The 21951-nt window shown below is 41.1% G+C and overlaps 1 protein-coding gene across 1 annotated transcript in view; it reads right to left on the bottom strand.

The window, feature by feature from the left end:
- The window catches only part of IGFBP4 (insulin like growth factor binding protein 4), a 927715-nt gene that overhangs the window by 723624 nt on the left and 182140 nt on the right, over nt 1-21951 (bottom strand). The gene's annotated exons all lie outside the window — the stretch shown is intronic.

The raw sequence follows: 21951 nt of genomic DNA, 5'->3' as shown, positions 1-21951 counted from the left end.
GGTAGGCCATATAAAAGGATTTTCTAAACACTTTGGCAATGTGATTATCAAAGGAGAGGTTACTATCTATTTGGGTCCCCAGATCCCTTATTATGTCTTCCGTATTTAGGGGGCTACCACCTATGTGATAGTTTGTGGGTACTTTGTTTTTTTCCAAAGGGGATGACTATGCACTTTTTGGCATTTAGCTTGAGGCCATGATTTTGACACCAGGTATCTGTCTCAGTGAGATCCTTTTGGAGGATGTCTGTGTCAGCCGGAGAGTCAATTATAGCCCCTAGTTTGCAGTCATCTGCAAACTTGGTCAGCCATAGTCCTCCTGTGCTTGTCTGTACCTCTGAGAAGTACATGCTGAACAGGAGGGGTCCTAGGACTGAGCCTTGGGGAACGTCACTTGTAACCGGTTTAGAGTTAGACATAGCTCATGCAACTCTTACCATGTGGGTTCTGTCCATGAGACAGTTGGCAACCCATCTCGTGACGTAGGGGGTTTTGTTCAGGCTAGTGAGCTTATCTATAATACCTGAGTGGGGAATGGTGTCAAAGGCCTTTGTGAAGTCTAGGTAGGCTGTGTGGACCACCTTTCCCTCATCTATAGCCTTGGTAACTGTCTCAAAGAAGTCCACCAGGTTTAGAAGGCATGCTCTGCCCTTAACAAAGCCGAACTGGGTAAGGTCCAGTGTTTGGAGGTTCCTAATGTCTCTGTTAATAAGATCCATGATGATGCGCTCCATAGCTTTGCAGATCAAGCTAGTCAGGCTTATAGGACGATAGTTCCCGGGGTCCGTTGTGGCTCCACCTTTCTGCAGTGGAATAACCGTTGCTGTGCGCCACTCTGTGGGCATATAGCCTGTGGAGAGGCTGAGTTTAAACAGTGTGTTTAGGTGAGGGGTTAGTTCATTTTTGAGCTTGTGTAGGATGCAGCCTGGGACACCATCCAGTCCCATTGATGCTGTGTTTTTGGCTTTGGAGAGGGCTGTTTTAACTTAAGTGTCTGTGATTTCAGGGACACTACATTCTTCTGGTATAGTTATGGGCCCTTTTGGGGGTGAGGGGGGTGAAGTTTGCACTGAACCTGTTTGCCAGGATGTTGGCTATAACAGTTGATTCAGTGTATTTTTGTGCATTTCTGCACTAACTCTGAGCAGATCTGAGAACTGCCACTTAGATTCTTGACATAGCTAAAGAATGCCTTGTGGTTATCTTTGGGGTCCATGGCAATTTTTCTTTCAAAGCTAGCCTTGGATGATTTTACGAGGGAATGTAGTTTCTCGCTGATACTGATCAGGGATGTCTTCCCTTCTTGGGATTTCACTCTTTTCTGTACTAGTTTCCTCCTTCTATTGTATAGCTTGTTTATGGCAGGGGTCCACCAGACTGGTTTCCTTTTCTTGGAGGACTGAGTCTTGGTTTGGTTTTGTTTGCTGCCTCTAGAGTACTTCTAGAGTCTATTTTCCAAAAAGCTACAGAAAAAGCGAAACCCCTGGTAAGATGAGCCCTGAACTTAACTGGAACTGACTTGTTAAGGTAAGAGTAATAAAAAAAATAGTAAAAGACAACCATTTGGAATCTGTCTATTTGGCAATTCTTGCCAATTTCATAGTATATTTATAGGATATAAGCAGTTGATCCAAACTCCTGAATGTTTAAGTCCTATCAGAATAGTAGCTGAGTTGCCTGTGGACGTCCAGAGTATATAAAATCATTTCACTTTTATTTTTTTGGATCTGGAAAGAAGACAGGGAGATGAATAGCTTGACTCAAAAGAAAACTCTGAAACAATACTTCCAAGATGGCTGCACACTGAGTAATAGCTTGTTTCTAGCTTTCCCACTGTGAAAACAGGAACTCAGCAGAGAAGGCCAGTAGACTTTTGTATTTATAGGTACATTTCAGTAACTGGCTAGTAAGTGCACTGCCTGGACGTGAGGAATAAAGAAATAAAGACCTGGAAAAAATAGGCTAAAAAGGTAAGGAAGAAACACTGACTGAGGAAAGTTCTGCAGCTGTTCAGCAAAAAGCAATGCAACCTTCAGACATGACTTCTAATAAACTGCAGGAAGATATAAGAGAACTGCATACAGACCTGGTTAAACAAAACACTAATGGAGTATATCAACACAAACAACAAAAGGCTGGAAAAAAATGGAAGAAACTTTAAACAGATATTCAGATGAGATGATAAAGCTGCAAAAATCAGAGGTCAAAATGAAGAAAAAGCTGGCTGAATATGAGACTGCTCAGGAAGAGATGTTTCAAAATATTAGAATTAGAGGACAGAGCACATAGGGAAAACCTGAGATGTTCAGCTATACCAGAGAGGCTGGAAGGAACAGACTGCATTAATTTTATGAAAGTACAAATATGCAGCTGGACTGGTATTCCACAGCAGGAGTTGTTAGTTGAAAGGGCACAGTGTGTATGCTCCAACCCTAGCTATAAGAACTTAGACCTTTAATAGTAAAGATGCAATCCTACCAGCAGAAGGAGTTGATTCTGACAAAACTGTGGCAGAAAGACAAAATATTAAAAGTGGGAGACAGCAGAGTGTTTGCGGAGAATGATTACTCACTGTACACCAGGCAGAAGAGAAGTAAATTCAATCCACTATTCAGGGGATGTCAAGATGCAGGTGTGAGATTCAAACTGCTGTATCCAGCTATCTTTAAGGTATTCTTCCCTGGAGGGACAAAATCATTTTTTGATGAAGGGGAAAAAATTTTGTTCTCCCATCCACTCTTCAAGCACAACCTTGATGAGTGGGTGGGAAAAAACAAATTTGTCCCTGGGGTTCCACCTGTGTCCCTCACTGACAGAGGTCACAGGTGCTGACTGAGGTTTCTTTTTGGGGATAAACTCTTGGCTAGGGTTGTAAGGGCCTCGAGGCCATTAGCCTAGTAACCTCCTATTATCTTATGATTCTATAAGAAGGAAGGGGTTAGATGCGGCAACCTGCTTAGCAGAACCAGATTTGGATATAGAAATAACTGCTGGGGGTGCTTTAGGATTAGAAAATAAGTATTTCTGTCTCAGGGGTACCTTGTATAACTTGCCAGACTTCTTGGGAGCAGGACATTAGTAAGCTAGAAACAGTGAGAAAAACATTCTCTAAGGCAGGTAAGACAGGTGGGGTGCCTGCAGTTTAGTCATCTCTGACTAACAAATCATAATACATTTCCTGCACCCACAAATATCAAGTCTGATACCATTGAGAAACCTCTTTCATCTCAAACAAAGTGTCAGTAAAAGAAATTGCTTCAAAAGAGAAATCTGAAGACAAACATAGGATCATAAGAGGTTACTAGGTTATCAATCCAGAGGTCATTTCAAGCCTAGCCATTTCATCCCAATGTAATACCATAGATACTCTAGTCAATACACAGGATAGTATTTAGTAATGAATGCCTATGTCCAAGAGGGTTGTGGGTGCTATCTCTGGTATGAATTTACTGTGCCCCATCCACTCCTCACATTCACATATTTCACAGACTTTCTCAGAATCAGTTTTCTCAGACTGAAGAAATTCCTGAAGTATAACCTTCCCCTGTAATGTCTGCTCTTCTGACTGAAACTCTCAGTGATAAAGAAAAGGAATACTTTTCCTTGTTTGTATGAGGAAGCAGTGGGCAAGGAAAAAACATTAACAAGTTCCTTGGCACACCCCAGTAAATCTTCCCTGTTTTTCTCACTAAGCACACTTCTGCAACAACACTGACTCATAAAGGCACATTGTTCCCAGCTTCCAACTCTCTATCCCAGCCAAGTGAAGACTCTTCACCTGCCGCTTCCTTGACACTGACAAAAGTGGATATCCCTTGCCCACTAAGGGTATCCCTAAAGCTGTAGAAGACATGGGTAGCCCATGTTCTTTGATGGCAGAAAAAACTACAAGAGGACTTAGGGAAGAAGACTGGTGGTGAATGTGAAGGTGTGAATGAAGGTACAATAGGAGCTGTCCTGAAACCAGAAGTCTCCTTTACAACTATTTTCTTTTTGCATGCAGAAAAATGTACTACCAGGAGATTGTTCTATAGGAAAGTCGAGGTAGAGATATCGAAATCAGGGAACAGAACCTAGATGAGTTGGTAAATTATAAGGCAGCGAACAAGTGGTTGTAAGGTAAAGTAAGCCACTGAGAGTTCCCCACAAGCATAACATCCTGCCTCAAACATAAAAATAAAACTTTTACTTGCAGAAAGTTTATCCTGCCTCAAACATAAAAATAAAACTTTTACTTGCAGAAAGTTTACATAAGCATAAACATAATAAGTCCATTATAAATGTAATAACATTCAGTTTCTTATTTAAAAGCTATAGTTTTGAGAGAAAAACACCTGATTTCCTCATAAAATAATAGAAAGTGGAAGACTTTCCTCAACAGTGACATATCTGGCTGGCTTTTTAAAGATTGCTAGCCCACTGACAGGTCCATGGGGCCCAGCAAAAAGCATTCTTTTCAGCGGCAAAATAGGTCTGAAGCTTTTTGTACTACAACTGTTCAAGTTCCTGGCAGATGGATTGTGTGGAAGGCACTCTTAACTTTGTGAATCTGGATGGTTACAGCAGCATAGGGCCCATATAGCTTAGACTACTGCAACAGTGATCTATGCCTGAACATCCACAACTGCCAAGGCCAAATGGGAGTTACCACAATTATCTCTGGGGAGTCCTTCTGAATCTTTAGAATAACCATGTTTGTCAGTGGAAAGTGAAAAGGCATCCAGGAACATTCACATCTATGAGAATGAAAAGGCATCTGTCTTCCAGGCCTGCTTGTAAAGAATCCAGGAGCATTTTAACTGTTATGAATGGAGGAAAACAGATCTATTTGACACATTCCCCATAGCTGGATCAATTACTGGAATACTACTAGGTTCAACTTCCATTTATGAGGGTCAGTTCTAATCCTCCTCAACTTAAATGCAATAATGTTTTGCTCTGATAGAATGCAGGTAGCCTGAAGGGATTGATTGTCATGAGTTGCCAGGTCCTGGGAAACATTAGCAAGTCTGCAAAGGGGTATGAACTGGTTCTCCTGTTTGTTTATATAACACATCACTGCATTGTTATCTGCATTTAGTAGTAGAGGGTCTTGAGTCCAAAGATGGTTTAGAGATTTATGAAAATATATTACTGCCATCATTTCTTGAAATGTATGTGTTTTAGTCTGTCCTGCTTGCTCCACAAATCCAGAACGTTCACCCCCCCCCCCCCCGGAAACAACTCCCTGTATAAAGTCTGAGGCATCTGAGGTCACAGACTGAGTAGGAGCTGGAGGGAGCAGGGGTGACCTTGTTGTGAATTAATGGATCTACACACCAAAGTACCTCTTTTTGACAAAACCCAGCAATGGGATCTGAAAAGATGGTGAATGTTGCTGTTAAGTCCAAAGAGACTTAAGTAAACATTAAATTTTTCTTGTGAAGTCTGGCCAGGGAAATCGTGAGAACTGTTGAAGCCATGAAATATAGAATCCTCGGATATTCCCCTGGCTGATGTCAAGACTGGACAGAAAAAAAATCAGAAACCATTCCTTGTAAAGGTCTGTTTTGGCTAAGGAAGAAAAGCCTTTATAAGGGATGTATCCAGAAGGTTCACAGAAACACTATCCAGTGAGAAGGAATGAGGGAATATTTCTGCATGTTTATCTGGAAAACCAGTTTACCCTGGTGAGAGATTCCTGAGATTTTGAAAAAGAGTAAACAAATATAAGACAGCAAGCTAAATATGGATAAACGTGAATGCCTTGCATCCTACAATGAGTTATTACTGGTACAAGGTAATTTATACATTCTCTTGGAGCTGTAGATAGCCCAAAGTTTAAGACCGAGAACTGAAAATGTAAACCAAACAAAGAAAATCTTAAAACAATGTATGAAGTCTTTGAGAACTGAGATGTAATAGTAAGTGTCTTTTAAATCTTGTGTTACCAAAAAAAACTAAGATGTGCAATAAGAGATAACAAAGACTGAAGGAAAGTATCTTGAACTTTGGGAATTTGATATGAAGGTTTACAAAGGAAAGCTCTAGGACTGCCCTTCAAGTTCCTTTTTTCCTTTAGCGCCAAAGAGATTGCTGAACAAAATCTTTTTCATATCAGAAAGATTTGTGAATAAATTCTTTTCTATGTTTGTTCTGGGGGAATTGGCTCTATAACCCTAGAGACAGCATTTAGTCCAGAACTGGAGGAAACAAAGTCTTTAGGTCTGATGAAGGAAGAGGAATCTCCAGAAAAGGAGAAAGGGAATCCCAGTGCCAACAGGATCCTTGTTGACTGATTCTCAGAACCCACTTATTGGAAGTCACCTTATGCTACTGAAGAAAATGAAGACCTAGACCTGGACATTGTGTAAGATTTAATGGGATACTTCTGGGGGAGGGGGGGGGGGGCAGATAAATGGAGAGATAGTCAGTCTGATTTTTTGGACTGTCCTTGGTTATGGGAGGCTCACCTCTTCTTTTCTGAGCTTCCCTGCCATTGCTTTTTGAAATTCTGTTTGCCTGAGCTTTGCTGAAACTTGTGTGTTCTGTTCATGATCTTTAAATGGAGGGAATATCCTATTTAACTCTGGCAAGAAGGTTGAAAAAATATGAGTGACTGCCTGAATTAACTTTCTCCTTTCATTAAATCCTTTAAGGATTTTTTCTCTTTTAAAATTTAGTGAAGATTCAGAATTTAAATAAAGAAAGTTTGAAATAAGCCCTTAGCAAAACTCATCTTATCTTCCCTGTCCATCATATGTGAAGCAGAAGACATATGCCTAACTTTTCATTTTTCCCCTCAGAGACCCTCTTAAAAAAGATTGACCCAAAGATGGGACTTTTCCCTGGGAATTAGGCTCCTTGGGTCAGCTTCACAGTAAAGCATCATCTGATTCTTTCTGTGAGACACACAAGATTGGTTCTTCCTTGTCTTCAAAGGATAATTAAACAGTCACAGAGGACATGCCTATCTCCTTCTCCTTAGAGGCTTCTCATGGAGCAACACCAGCATGATCAAGAGAAAATGATGAACAGCCCAAGATACCCGATTTGGCATCAGCAAAGTCATTCAAGCTTGACTACCAATGACACCAGTAAAACTTTCTTCTACTTCTTCTTCTTCTTACAGATGGGGAAGGAGGAAATGAAGACCCCAAAGCCAGTGCTATGTTCTAGATGAGAAAAGTGCCAGATAAGCATGTAGCAAAGTCTTGAATAATCAGTGAACCAACTGACATGATTTTTAAAATTTTGATGTAAATTTTCAAGTGAAAACCCCCAAAATTCAAGTCCAAGCCCCTGTCTTTAATTTCCTGTGAAATAAGGGCATGGTAGTATTCATGACAAGGCAGAGTTATAAAAAAAATTAGCCTAGCCCAGGATTCCTTCAAACTGCTCCAGCTAATGACATGGAGAGATTTCATCTAGTGGGGAAAAGACTGAGAGAATGTCGCACAGAGTGTGTCATTCTGAAAGTATGAGTATAGCTGCCCAGAAAAGGTGCCCCAGATACACTATGTGATATGCACAACCACAATAACAACAACAATAACATATGTAAATGACTAAAATACATCAGCTGGCCTCCAAAGGGACAACCGACTGATAAAAAAATCTCTGTCTTACAAGTAAAAATAAGGACCCAGAGCACCTATTTTAACTTGTAATTTATTTAGTAAAATCTTCATACACTACATAAGCACTTTTGCCTTACTCTGAAGAGTTTATCAACTAACTTGACTGTTCCTTACATAACCTTATATAATCTTCCTTGTCATGTGACAATAAAAGTATGAAACTGAAATAAAACAACTACGTAAATTTTTCTCTTAGCAATATCTTGCGTAACAAAACAGCACTCTTTCTCCTTCATAAAGCTTTGAATTCCATTTCTTTATATTGCTATAGTTTTCTGCAACTTGATTTATGGGGGTTTATTAAGATCATTACAACTGTTAAATAGTAATAGCAATTCTACCAGTGTTCTTGCCAGATTTTCTCTAGTCTGTACAAGAAATACCGTTGGTCTTCACTGTAAAAAAAGGCACATTTATTAATGCCATCATTTTCTTGATGTTTATAGACTTCTTTTTCTCCTTATAGTCACAATGACCCTGTAATTTTACCCCCAGGAAAAAGCCCCCATGTAAAATCTGATGTATCTGAAGTTTCAAAATGGAAAGGAGCTTGAGGGAGAAGAATAGAAGACCTGGACTGAAAGATAACATATTTATCTACCACTGAAGCTCTCTCTTGAAAACATTCCGTAATGGAATTTGAAAGGGTAGGAGGTGCTGTTGTTGAGTGCAGATTGAATCATATATAGCCTGAACAGAAAGATAATGAGAACTGGTGAGGCAATACATCCTCAAATACTGCGATAGTTCCTGGCTACTTCCCACTAAATAAAACTAGCCAAACACCAAACCTGTGAAGATGCAGTGAAGCACATGTTTTACTACTAGCTTCAACAATAAGAAAGTTCTGATTTATGGTGTCAGTCCATCTACTTTTATACTGGCTTGCTCTCAAGCTCCAACAGACATATGGGCACATGGAAGGTACCTTAAGGCATTGGAAGCTGGCTAGAGGTCCGATCCTTGGCAAGATGTGTTCCATACAGCTTAGGCTACTCCAACAGTGATCTAAAGATAAACATGTAAAATTAAAGCTGAAGGTACAAAAAAGGTACAAGAAAGTGAGGAACTGCTAAAATGAATCACCTGGTGTGTATTTACTTATTAAATTACTTTTTAGGTTAGGTCAGTCTCACTAGGCCTCTAGCTTTTTTTTATTTATTTATTTTTTTACAGTTTTATTTTTTTTAAGACCAAAGGTAGTTCTTTTACTGACTAGAGAAAATCTGGCAAGAACAGTGGTAGAATTGCTATTACTGTTTAACAGTTGTAATGATCTTAATGTTTGTATCTTTCGGCTTTTCCTGGTTAGGGGTCGCCACAGCGGAACTCCGGTCCGCTAATGATTGGCTGTAGAGTTTTACATGCTGGCTTGCCGGGCCTAACGCACAACCTTCAACAAAGGAACGCCCATTCACGTATGTCGTCACACAGAAGACGCTCTAACTGAGAATCGAACGGGCAACGTCTAACTGTGAGGCGACAACGCTACCGCAGCACTACCACCGCAGTATAATTGTAATGATCTTAATAAACCCCCATAAATCAAGTTACAGAAAACCATAGCAATACAAAGAAGTGGAATTCAAAGCTTTATGAAGGAGAAAGAATGCTGTTTTGTTAAGCGGGATATTGCTAAGGGAAATATTTACGTAGTTGTTTTATTTCAGTTTCATACTTTTATTGTCACATGACAAGGAGGATTATATAAGGTTATGTAAGGAACAGTCAAGTTAGTTGATAAACTCTTCAGAGTAAGGCAAAAGTGCTTATGTAGTGTATGAAGATTTTACTAAAGAAATCACAAGTTAAAATAGGTGCTCTAAGTCCTTATTTTCACTTCTAAGACAGAGATTTTTTTATCAATCGGTTGTCCTTTTGGAGGCCAGCTGACTTATTTTTGTCATTTACATATGCTATTGTTGTTGTTGTTGTGGTTGTGTATATCACATAGTGTATCTGGGCAGCTATACTCATACTTTCAGAATGACACACCCTGTGCGACATTCTCTCAGTCTTTACCCCACTAGATGAAATCTCTCCATGTCATTAGCCGGAGCAGTTTGAAGGAATCCTGGGCTAGGCTAAATTTTTTTATAACTCTGTCTGGTCATGAATACCACCATGCATTTATTTCACAGGAAGGAAAAAGAAACATATTATATGCAATTCAAACCATTTCCTTACTCCACAATAACATTTATCCTAAGCACATAAATAATAATGATAATACTACTACTACTACTACTACTAATAATAATAATAATTATTATTATTATTATTATTATTACTACACATTTTTGGACCACTAACATGTCTAGAATTGCATTGGAAAATCGTAGTAGAAAAATTGTAGCAGGTATTTTGAAATACTAAGACATATTTATTACCTTTAATTTTTAAAGTAATCATTTAGAGGATATATAGTATTTATGATTCAGTCTGGAAAGATTTACATAAAACTTTTTTTAAGAACAAAAGACATAAACTGTCTGACTCTCATAAATGTGTTAAATAAGAAATGAGCTTAGTTTTAGTGCACTATAGTTAATACAATATCTACACCCGCTGATTTTATATATGTTAACAATATAATGACATGTTTAAAAACTTTATTACTTACAAAACTCTGCTATAAAAGCATTGACTATTTTCTCTGTATCGAATACATGATACATAAGAGGGCTCCCTACTGAAATGTCAATTGTCAAAAAGCTGAAAAAAAAGACGAAAAACACAGGAGAAGAGTGAATCTCAAAAATCACTCTTCTCTTTCAAACTTCTTTTTACATGGAGGGCAGGCCACCCTGCACTCCCCACACCCATAACTTATATATACCAGCTCCGAGATCACCATACCTCAGAGAAAAAGGAATATTTTCTTGCACTTGGTACATATAAGTCTGTTCTTTTAGCCATTCATTCTCAGTATTTTGGGAATCACTCTAGCAGATCCCAACATTTCAAATGGTTAACCATTAGGGTTTATGTATATTTTACATCACAATAAAAATGAATGGGAGTACTGTCTCAGCTGTCTAGACAGCTCAAAATTATTTTTACCTGATTTACAAAGAAGAATTTCCCTAGGATTCAGAAAGGCTTAGTGTGATGTGGGAGCCTTAACATGGAAAGTTTCTGCACTGTGCTAAGCCATTCAAATTCATGGACTGATCAACCTCTAAGGTTTTCCCTTGTGGGGGCCTCAATGCAAAGAGAGGTCTCCTGGACGAAGTGGAATACTAACATGGCAGTCCGGGGAGGAGCTAATACTACATAGCAATGTGCTGTCCCCCTGGAAATAGCTGTGTCCCCCAATTTGCTTGTCCAAGCTATTCACAGTGGGAAAAAGTACATCTATATCTATATAATCTATTCCTGAGTTTTTCTGCTCAGACAAAAGTCTCAGCAAGGGAATTTCTCAGATACTAGGATTCATGGCATGTGTAATTCTCATTATTCCGCTAGCAAGACTCCACATAAGAAAAATTCAATGGTAATTGGAATCAGTATTGTCCCAGCAATAACATCCCCTGCCACTCAGATTAATGTTTTGTGGGTTGTGAGAAGGGAACTTCTTTAGTGGACAGACCAGTTTTACCTGAATCCAGGTATCCCATTTCCCCTTCCAGCTCCAGCACTGTCTGTAACAGATAATTCAGGCTTTGCTTTGGGGAGCAATGTCTATGGGGATAAAAGTGTCAGGTCTTTGGAACAAAAAGGACAGACCAAAATACATAGACGTAAAACAGATGTTGGCAGTCATAAATGCTTTAAACTCTCTCAGTCATCTATGGCCCTAGTAATATGGTACATAAACAAGTAGCAAGGAATCAGATCTTATCCTCTAAGCAGACAAGCCATGGACATAGCTTTCCAGTTCAATCTCACTCTACAGGCATCTTATATCCCATCAGCATAATGTTATGGCAGACTAAGTGAGCAGGACAGGGCAGACCCCCACAAATGGAAACTGAATCAAGGGGTCTTCCAAAAATTGATTCAGTTGTGGGAAACACCTCAGATATATATATATATATATATATATATATATATATATATATTATTTTGCTTCCAGCTACAGCAGTCACTTGGAAAGAAATATGCTCCAGTAATCCATGGAAGAAGGCCTGGAAAACATATTTTGTTTTTCCTTGGACAGGAATGTTCGTGTATGCTTTTCCACCGTTTCCACTAATACCCAGGGTCATTCTAAAGATTCAGAAGGACTCTCCAAAGACCAACGGATGACTTCTTTCTGAACAAGGCAACAGTGATAATCTCTTCATTTGAAAAATGGCCAAGGGCAATTAACACAAGCCTTCATACAGACTGGACCTAATCACCCAAGACATCAGATGTTTGACATTCCCCAGCTCAAAACAACGTTAACTGCCTGGATGGTAGAGTTTTAATACCTTTTAAACACACCTGCTTTCTGAGTATGTGCAGTGGGTGTTACAAGAAACAAGAAAACTCACTACTAAGAAATCATATATTAGCAAATGGAAAATGTTTTCTAGTTAGTGCCAAAACAATAACCAGGACCTTTTTAAGGCTAGTGTTTCTCTGGTTCTACAACATTTTTGTGAAGTATTATCCTCTGGCCATTCTTACTCCTCCATCAAGGTACAGTTCTTGGTCATTTCAGCATTGCTGCCTAAAGATCTCCCTTGCCATGTATTCCTATGTGAAAATGTTCTTTGAAAGGGGTGTTGCATACCAAGCCTAATAGAAAACAGGTAGCTCCTCATTGGGATTTTAACTTTCTATTAGGAAAAATTAACTCTTGATCCATTTGAACCAGTTCATTTGGTTTACTTGAGGTTCTTATAATGCAAAACACATTTGCTAATACTGCTGTGACTTCTGCAAGAAGAGAATCTGAGTTGCAAGCTCTTAACGTGGGTCAACCTTATCTACGTTCCTTAAATATATGTTTTTATTATGAACTAATCCTTTATTTATGTAGTATCTAGGTTAACAATGAGCTGAGTTATCCATCACCCTGTCATCTTTCCAGAACCAAAACTGAGGGAGAAAGGATAATTCATACTCTGGATGTCCACAGACAACTCAAATACTACCATGACAGAACTAAACCTTTCAGGAACTCTGATCAGTTATTAATTTCCTGTGATGGTAAGAAGAAAGGGCAGTCTATGTCAAAGCAGACTATCTCCACATGGTTGTCTCATGCTGTTCCTTTTTGTTATACCTATGACAATAAGGCAATTCAAGACAGAGCAAAGCTCACTCTACCATGACTTTGGTTTCATCAGTGACATTTTGGAAAGGGCTAGATTCCAGAAGTATTCTAGAAGCAGCATCTTGTTCTTCTGTATGTACCTCTACAAAGTACTGCAAGCAAGATTTCTTCTCCAGGCCTAGGGCAGACTTTGCTAAAAACATTCTCCAGGGGCTCCTGGACCCTCGTCTTTCCTTCTCCCAGTCAGTTTAATCTGTGGTAGTCTAACCATTTACCTATGGCTACTGCAGCAGTGATCAAATGGTCTAGATAATGCAACTGTGTAAGTACACTTAGCATAACAGTAAATGTTCAAATGATTGTTGCTGTAGTAACCACTCCCTTCCTCTATCACCCTATTTTTGTAAGTCTGTGTTACCAGGGTGAGAACCATTATTTTTATTTTCGTAGCTCTGCTCAAGCTAATTAATGGTTTAGGCACATGAAAGGTTCCCTTAAGCTTTACAAGCTGGCCAACTGTTACATCCTTAAAAAAAGACTTTTGGCTTTTCCCGGTTAGGGGTCGCCACAGTGGAACTCCGGTCCGCTCATGACTGGCAATGGATTTTTATGGTGCCGAGTTGCCAGCCCAACGTCCAACCTTCAATGAAGGCACGCCCATTCAGGCTCGCACCTACCTGCATGTCTTTAACGTCACTCGACCGCAGGGAGGACAAGCAGGCTCCACACAGAAGGTGCTCCAGCTGAGAATTGAATGGGAGAACCTGTTGCTGTGAGGTGACAACGCTAACCACTGCACCAGCGCGGCTTCGCCAACTGTTACATCCTTAGTAGGATATAACCCATATAGCTAAGGCTACTGCAGCAGTGATGAAGTGATGAACATCTATAAACATTTAACTATGACAAGTAAAGACAATACTTTCAATGACAGATTTTGTTTAAGTTAGAAATCCTATTAGAAAAATTTGAAAACAACACATCAAAGTGTTACAGATAAATTATTGCATACATTTTAGACCTTTAGCATTGCACAGTATTATTTATATATTACTTCTGTTTTTATTTTTGCATACACTACCTCTGGGATTCAGAAAGGCTTACCATGATGCATAAGTCTTAACTCAGAAAGTTCCCACATCATGGTAAGCCCTTCTATTTCACAGACCTCTTTGCTACTACAGCTTTTGACTGGCATGTGCCATAACACAGACAGATGTGTTACTAGGGGAAGTCACATGCTAATCAGACAGTATGGGAGAATGCCTAGTGCTAATTAGCCATGTGCTCTCCCTGTAAATGGCACAAGCACCTGATTAACTCTATGTATGGATAATTGGATGCGTGTGTTTGTGTGTGGGGGTGACTGGGATTGTTTGCACATGTATGTATGTATATGTGTGTGTGTGTGTGTGTGTGTGTGTGTGTGTGTGTGTGTATGTGTGTGTGTGTTTGTGTTACATGTGCAGTTGTCTAAATGTGTATGGGAAGGAGAGTGCTCAAGGTACCACAATGCATGGGTTGCAAAGGACTACACATGTGTGGTCAGATATGGCAACATAGTGTCCAATACAAAGACTTTGTGGTAAATCATTGAGGTGCTTCTCTGTGTGGCTTAACTACATCATTGAATCGGACCTTCTCTCCATTATACTAACCAACAAACCAGCATTGGATAATTAGCATGGTAGAGAGACTCTCTTTGGATCCTGCCATACTTTCTATGGTTTCTGTTATTAAATACGAGATTGTAGTTTCATATATTGATGCACTTTAATGTATGAATTTCAATCTGCATCATGAATTGGTGTCAATAATGGGTGTCTTGAATGCACATATCAGGACAATCAGAACAAGATATGAAGACGGCCTGTGTCATCATGGGTGGGGGCAACAGAAATAAAGAAGGAGAGACAGTTATAGACTTCTGTCTGGTGAATGGCTTGATAGTAGCCAACACATGGTTCAGAAAGAGAGACAATCACAGTATCACATACAAGAGTGGTCAACATACAACTCAAAAATGCAACTGTGTAAGTAAACTCAAAAATGACAAAACTTCTCATTTTCACTTCTAAGTCTTATGCCAAATGCAAAGCTGACTTTCAAATCACCTCTGCGAATAACAAAAATATTGAGGTAGCCTCCAGCACCAAATTACTAGGGGTTATGGTAGATGACTCCATGACATTTAATCTCTACATCCAGCAAGCTATCAAAAAAAAATCAAGAAATTAGGTCTGCTATATAGAAATGATATTTGACTGAAAGCAGCCAGATAAAATTAGCATCCGCATACTTGTGCCAACACTTCTGTATTTCTCTCCTATTTTTGTCGACCTACTGTCCACCCTGACAACTAAACTAGAGCAAAGCAAATCCATGTATTGCCCTCAGGCATCTAAACTGGCTTAAACTACCTCAACTCCTCACCTATTCTCAACTTCAGTTTGCACAATGATTAGTCTTTTGCCCTGCAAATTGCACTGCCCTAAGTGGTATAGTGCAGCTCCACTCAACAAACATCACCTCTCAATTCACAAATCTCACAACAAAGCAGGAGAAGCAGTTTTGGAACAATCTGAATAGCCAGAGCATCTGGATGAGTACAACTGGAGAGGGCAATGTCTATAAATAAATGTATGCAACTGAAGTTGGCCGTTAAGGCTTGGTTAGTAAGGGTTGGTATAGGTTCATAGGAGGTTACTAGGCTAATGGCCCTAGGGCCTTTACAAGTCTAACTGTGTAAAACTCCAAGTACCCTTATTGACCAGTAAACCAACACAGCTGAAACGGAGCAGGAAAAACAGTACTTCAAATGACCAAAAATATAAGAAAGTTTATTGGAATTTGTTAAAATAAAGTGCTTTTCGTCTGGTTTAATAACACAGACTTCGTCAGACAATTACTACTAAAAAATGCTTGCTATATATACACACAGTTACAAGGAGAACCCAATCAACAAGCAAAAAACAATTAAAAAATTAAACAATTAAGCGATGAACTACTACGTAGTATTAATTTAATAGGTGTGACTTTGATGAAATTGTTTTAGTAACAAATGCTAACGCATTATTTCTTGTTGCTGTTAGAAACTTCTGCCTGCCTTTTTAAAAAATAACACGTAGTAGTTCATCTCTTAATTGTTTAATTGTTTTTTGCTTGTTGATTGGGTTCTCCTTGTAACTGTGTGTATATATAGCAAGCATTTTTTAGTAGTAATTGTCTGAAGAAGTCTGTGTTATTAAACCAGACGAAAAGCGCTTTATTTTAACAAATTCCAATCTGTTTTGTGAGTGTCAGGCAGTTAAATATTTATGGAACAGTTGTACAGAGGACTGGGAAAGTATATTAGTAGCGAATCCCAAAATGCTGCAGGTTCATACTCCTGGAGTTAGGTACAGAACAGAAAGGCTGGATAGACCAGGAGAAAGTGTAGTTGCTGTATCAGGAGGATGAGTAATGAGTCTAATAACTTAAGGCTTGATGGGTCAGATAAGTTGGAGAGAAGAGATGGCAAAGGTCAACAATTTAAGAACATATAAGTATTCACAGGCAGTTCAGGGGAATAAAAATAAAAACAGGGAAAAAGAGCAGATTTAATGTGATAAAGTACTGGGCAGGTATACTAGATAATAACATTTACAACATTTATAAGTACATTATGTCAGTTTCTAGGGAATAGAGTAAATGTCACACTTTATGTCTTATGGTTCATTAGCAAATTGAAGGAATGTAAATGCTATATACCCTGTTGGAAAACACCCATTCAAACAAGCCTGTGACTTCACTGCTACATATTAAGCCACTGTGATGGACAGAGAAAGAAATGGCCACCATATTGCTTTCACTCAATAACAGTGAATGTTAAGTGAGCATAAGTTAAGAAGAATGAAATAAAACTTAAAAAAAAAAACAATAACAAAATCAACTATAGTACCAGTTACAAGGAGCTGCTGCTGTACTTTCCTCCTCAGTATCCATGGCACTTAAAAAGCCATAAATAGTAAGCAAGAGAAAATAAAATTAATTCAGTTAACTGCATTAGAAGGACGTGTGTGTGTGTGTGTGTGTGTGTGTGTGTGTGTGTGTGTGTGTGTGTGTGTGTGTGTGTGTGTGTGTGTGTGAACTTATTTGCTCAAGAATTCTGGGCAATAGTTATCACAGAGTTTGCTAAAAAAGCACACTTTTTGGACATAGCAGAAATACGAGACAAAATTAAGGATGTTCTACAAAATCACAGAAAGATAAGAGGTATATTGGGGAGCCATACTGCTTTGCACTGTATGTAATGTTTTTCATTCAGTAGATCACTATGAAACATATGAAGTGTAGACAGTCGAGAAAGAGGCTGCAAGTGCATGTGTGTGTGTGTGTGTGTGTGTGTGTGTGTGTGTGTGTGTGTGTGTGTGTGTGTGTGTGTGTATGAGAGAGTCTGCACCTCTGCACATGTGTGTGAACTTGTATCTGTTTATGCATTTGTGTGAGAGTGTGTACTAAATTTCATATGGTCAAAACCATATGACTGATGCTCTGAAAACTCTAAAAAGAAACTTTTAGTTATGTACTCACCATAACTTCAGATGTTTGGGATCCATCTCGCCTACATTCTGACTGATGGGTTTATGCCAAAGAGTCTCTTATTGGCTGAGCTTACTATATCCCAGGATGCACCACTACCAGTCCCCCAGATCTAGTTTGTCTGCATACATGCACACATGCACGCTCTGATTATATAACATCGTCACCGTTCAATCTCTTCTGATCTCCAAGGCAGGGGGAAGGAGGGTGAGATGGATCCCAAACATCTGAAGTTATGGTGAGTACATAACTAAAAGATGTTATGTGATCCTATCTATTCTGACTGATGGGACAGCCCTAGCACCTGAATCCTGGGTGGCTCACTGGAAAACACTCCTGAGTACCGTGGAACCAAATGATGCTCGTCCTTTAGATGCCACATCCAATTTATAGTGGGAAATGAAAGTGTGCGGATTGGACCAAGTAGCCGCAGCACAAATCTCCGATATAGCGAGCTTGGAATGAAAAGCTATAGAAGTAGCCATAGCTCTGGTAGAGTGAGCTTTGATAGTTGTAGTAAGTTGCTTATTCGCAGTAGAATAAGCCTGAGTTATGCAATCTCTAATCCATTTGGAGATAGTAGCTTTTGTGATGGTTTTACCCAATTTATTGTCTGAGAAGGACACAAACAACTGGTCTGACTTACGAAGTTGCTGAGTCCTGTCTAAATAGAAGCGTAATTGCCTGTGAACATCCAATTTATGGAGAGTGTATTCTGCTTCATTGGAGAAATTTGGAAAGAAAACTGGAAGCTCTAGAGACTGTTGGAGACAGAGATTAGAACAGACCTTTGGGACAAAGGATGGATTAGGCCTAAGTGATACTCTGTCCTTGTGGAAAATCAAGTACGGTGGTTTAATAGACAGGGCTTGAAGCTCTGAAACTCTTCTTGCAGAAGTAATTGCAACTAAGAAGGCAGTTTTCCAAGACAGAAATTTTAACTCACATGTAGCAGCCGGTTCGAAGGGGAAGATGTCAATGCAGCACTAAATCTAGATCCCACGGAGGCGCAGGATGAAAAACTGGGGGTCTTAACAGACCCGCACCTTTAATGAAAGTTTTGCATAGTCTGCTGCTCATCAATGGCGGATCCATGGACTCGTGAAATTTAGAGATAGCCGCTAGTTGGACTTTAACAGTAGAGACAGAAGATCCTTGATTAAATAGGGATGTTAAGAATTTCAAAACCTCTGGGATAGGAGCAGTGATAGGGTCTAAGCCCCTGAGTTGAGCCCAGATAGCAAACCTCTTCCACTTACTGAGGTACAATTTCTTAGTGGTGGGTTTGTGGGCGAAGATAAAATGTGAATAACTTCCGGGTCTAATGTGTGACTTCTGACTAAAGTCGGAAGTGGAGGAGCCAGGCTGTCAACTTCAAGGATCGGACTGATGCTGTTGTCCCGACTGATGAATCAGCAGGTCCGAATTAGGTCTAAAGTCCACGGATCATGTTTCTTCAGGTAAGGAAACCATACCTGACGAGGCCAGTATGGGGCAATCAGTATCATTGTGGACCCCAATTGAGAAGCTTTTTGAATGACTTTGGAGAGAAGTGGGATCGGAGGAAAGGCATAAAGTAGCCCTGTTGGCCAAGGTTGTGCTAGAGCATCCATAGCTGGTACTCCCTGATGTGGAGTCAAGGAGAAGAACCTTTTGCACTTGGTGTTTAGTGGAGTTGCAAATAGGTCGCAGCACGGCGAACCCCATCTGCGGAAAACCTGATCTGCTACTGTTTTGTTTAAGGACCACTCGTGAGGAGAGAGAATTGTCCTGCTTAATTTGTCTGCCAGTATATTCGATTTCCCCGGAATGTGTGTCGCTACCAAGAAACGGCTGGTAGCTACATTCCCACACCCTCATGGCTTCTCTGCAAAGGGGGTAAGATCTGGTCCCTCCTTGCTTGTTTAGGTACCAGACCACCGACATGTTGTCTGTGTGGATGGCGATTATGCCCTGAGGGAGAAACCTGTGCAAGGCCTGTAGGGAAAGAAGTACCGCCCTCATCTCCAATACATTGATGTGGAGAAGAGTTTCGTCTGGAAGCCAGGATCCCTGAACTAACCTGCCCAGACAATGCCCCCCCCACCCTGTCTGGGAGGCATCCGTCGTCAGGGTGACCACTGGAGAGGGAATAATAAAGGGACTTCCTTGATTTAGATTGGATGTCTGAAGCCACCAGCGAAGGTCCCGTTTGCATGTTTCTGTAATCATGATGGAATGATTGAGGGGAAGGTCCTGAAAAGACCATTGAGTTGACAATAGCCACTGAAGAATCCTCATGTGTAATCTTGCCAGAGGAACTAAAAGAACCGTGGCAGACATTGAACCTAAAACTTGTAGAACCATCCTGGCTGGGGCTTTGGATCTTGAAATCAGAGCTTGAACTTGGCCCTGTAAAGTTTGGATCCTTTCGGCAGGAAGAAAAAATCAATTTTGAGTCTATCTCTGCTCCTATGAACCTTATGCGCTGAGAGGGCAGCAAGACAGACTTTGACCAATTGAATGTAATCCCCAGGGTAGCACCCAGGGAGATGGTGGCTTTGAGGTTGTCCATTAGTAGATGCCTGGTGGTGGCAGTCAGGAGCCAGTCGTCCAGATAGGGAAACACTTGGAATCCAAGACTCCTCAGGTGAGCCGTCACTACTGCCAAACACTTGGTGAACACCCTGGGGGCTGTGGTGAGACCAAAGGGCAGTGCACAAAATTGGTAATGACTGACTCCCAGGCTGAAGCGCAGATACCTCCTGGACGCCTGATGTATCGGTATGTGATAATAGGCGTCCTTGAGGTCTATGGAGCACATCCAAACATCCTTCTCCAACAATGGGAGAATGGATTGTAACGTGACCATTCGGAATTTGGATTTCGTGGACGGATTGGTTCAGTCTGCTGAGATCCAATATTGGTCTCAGGTCCCCTGTCTTTTGGCACTAAAAAGAACCTGGAGTAATTTCCGATCCGATCTGGTCTGTGGGGACCGGTTGGATGACTCCTTTTTCTAGCAGCTTTAAAGCTTCTGCGGCTGCAATTTCCCTTTGACTGGGTGGTGGGTCCGGGATTTTTGGACGGTGGGGGTGTGTATGTGAATGGGATGGTGTAACCTCGATCCGAAGCACCCATCTGTCCTGGAGTGATTGACTCCCAGGCTTTTAGGTGCTTGGCAAACGACACCCGACTGGCTCCGGAGCAGCACAGCCGGGCAATCCCTCATGATGTGTGGGAGGCTGAAGAGCCACGAAAGGACTCGTCTCCAGAATTGCGGGGCCCTCTGCCGCCTCTGGGACGGCGTCTCCCAGAAAAATTTCCCGTCCTCTGCCTCTGGAAGGGGAATCTTCCTGCTGTTGGGGAAAAACTTACGTGATTTACGGAACCACATCTTCCCTCCTTTAGCCTTGGGATAAGGCCGAAAGGGAGTGGAATAACGGGCCCCTACGGCAGATAAAGTTTTTCCCTCTTGCTCACAGCGGGTAAGGGTGTCTTTAACCTTAGGTCCAAACAAAGAGGACCCATCAAAGGAAGGAAGACTTGAAGGCCTCCAAGAACTGACACAAGCGGAGCCAGGCTTGTCTCCGTGAGCCACGCCTGTGCCTGAGGAAATGAGCCTCATGGACGAGTTAGAAATTGACGTAAGGATAGCCAACTGAGAGCTAACCGACTGGGCTAGCTGCTCAGGTAGGTTACCCGAGAGGGAATCTGACAGCTCCTTAACCAGATCCCTCTGAAGCCTGGTAAAATGTGCCAAATAATTCAGAGACCTTAAAGTAAAGGCCGCTGAAGTCAGGGTGCGCTTCCAGTACCTGTCCATGCTCCTAGACTCCTTATTGGGAGGAGGGATGCACGTCGAAGCCCCTGCCACGTCCTGTTGTGTAGCAGATGCCACAACCATGGCATCTACAGCCACGCCTTTAGTGAGGAACTCCTTCTCGGGTGGGGCAGACAAAAATTTATTAGGACGAGAAGGGACTGGTTCCACGGTATCTGGATACAAACTAAATCCAGAAGCTGAGACACCCAGGAGGCGGAGGGCTGAGCCCCAAAGGCCTTGAGGAGCACTGACTCATCAGCAGAGGGGGTTTGGATATCCAGCTGTTTGAGGATCTCTAAGATGTCTGCAAATGAGACATCATCCGAGGGGACCCCTCTGCATCATCAAGATCAGTGTCCGATGTAATAGACTCGGGGAGTCCACGTGCTTCCTCTTGCACAATCTCTTCCTTGGGGTTCCTCCGAAGACAACTCAAGAACCCTCAGGAGGAGGGGAACCCCAATGGGGTAACCTCAGGCCCAGGGGCTCCGCTGCCTACGGACAGGGAACTGCCAAAGACCCAGTCTCCACGCCCAGGAAGGTGCCGGTAAAGCCGGAGAGATGGCAAGAAGACTTGGCCAAGGCACTCCTCATAGCTCTGAAAGCCGGACCCCAGAATCCTGGGAGTGTCCGTCCCCGAGCCATGATAGCCGACGGAAGTCCCGCAGCCGGGCACCGAGGGAGGCTTGGAACCAGCATAGGTCCCAAACATCACCGGTCCAGCCGAAGAAGTCCGT

Source organism: Protopterus annectens, chromosome 13.part0 (assembly GCF_019279795.1).
Source record: "Protopterus annectens isolate FY-2018-M chromosome 13.part0, PAN1.0, whole genome shotgun sequence".
NCBI classification, from domain to species: Eukaryota; Metazoa; Chordata; order Ceratodontiformes; family Protopteridae; genus Protopterus; species Protopterus annectens.
Note: the sequence above shows the minus strand (reverse complement) of the source record. Positions and strands in the feature narration are given on the sequence as shown.